Source organism: Dipodomys merriami, unplaced genomic scaffold (assembly GCF_024711535.1).
Source record: "Dipodomys merriami isolate MVZ:Mamm:240054 unplaced genomic scaffold, mDipMer1.0.p SCAF_506, whole genome shotgun sequence".
Classification (NCBI taxonomy): domain Eukaryota; kingdom Metazoa; phylum Chordata; class Mammalia; order Rodentia; family Heteromyidae; genus Dipodomys; species Dipodomys merriami.
Window position 1 is genome coordinate 483,427 of NW_027206076.1, and position 1,353 is coordinate 484,779.

Here is a 1,353-nt window from a genome sequence, read left to right on the forward strand (position 1 = left end):
CTCTCCCTGATCCATTTTTGACCTTTTTGATTGATCATTTTACAGGGTATTATTGCTGGAGTGGTCGTTGGGATATGTTATGAATAACCATCTTCATAAAGCAAGCATTCCTTGCTCCCACATTTGATTTTATTTTTTATTGTAATGATTATGTTCTCCTTGATTCTGATAGTGAAGTATTACCAGCAGGATTCTATCAGTGGAATCATATGATCATTTTATGATATCAGGAAACAATTCCATAGTGTCACATTCACCATCAATTTATGACTCTTAGATGATAGATACAGAATTTCTCAAGGATTGCAAATAAGGGAAATCATGGGACCTGGATCAAACAGAAAAGGTCAGATAAGATGATGTTAAGTGAAATGAACCTCAAGATAGGGACACAAGTGTTTTTTTTCTTCTTTGCTATTGTTTCTAACGTATTTGTAACGTACCATGTGATTTTTTTGTTGCTTTTTATGTCCCTCCCCCACAGTATACCCCTGTTTTCACTGTATTTGATGTTGGTATAATTTGGAGAGGGGAAGGGTAAAAACAAATTGTTTAAATAGGGATACAGATTTACCATTGCAACAATGAGATGTACAAGACACTATGTCAAAAAACAAACTTTACAATTTAGGCGTGCGGGGGTGGGGGGAGGGGGTAGCTGTGGAGGTGGGAGGGAAGGAATGGTAGGGGGAAACCAAAGGAGGAGGCAACAATGCTGGATAAGAAATGTACTCATTACCTTACTATGTAACTGTAACCCCTCTGTACAGTATTTTCACAATAACAAACTTAATTTTTAAAACACAGAATTTCTCAGGGATGCTAATGTCCTTTGTACATCCCTAACACAGAATATATAAATTATTAGTGGGTTTTCTGGTCCTATTTAGTATAGCTATCTAGCATGCTAACATCTTTAAGATATGTATATGGCTTTTAAGAAACCAGCATGGAAATAATAGCATTTCTATTTCAGTTAACATTATCAGTCATATTCCCCTAGCTTCCAAGAGCCAAGTATGCATTGTGACAGCACCATCCCGTTATCACCAAGTTGTTAATCTCATACCATGGAAGAATGCTTAGATTGATAAACTCTCTCACTTTCTCTGCTACCCCATCAATATGTTCAGAATCATTGATCCTGTGGATTGGCTAGGGTGTGAAGTTTATTTAAACAGTTGTCTTGCTAACTTAGTTGATGCTTCTTTGCTTGGTTATGATACACCTTTTACTCTATTTATTGGCCTTGTGTGGGTGGATCTTGAAATTGTTATATTCAGCATTTAAGACAGAGACTTTTCATCATCTGCAACCAGGGGACTATCCTAGCCTCAAATAATGAAACAGTTC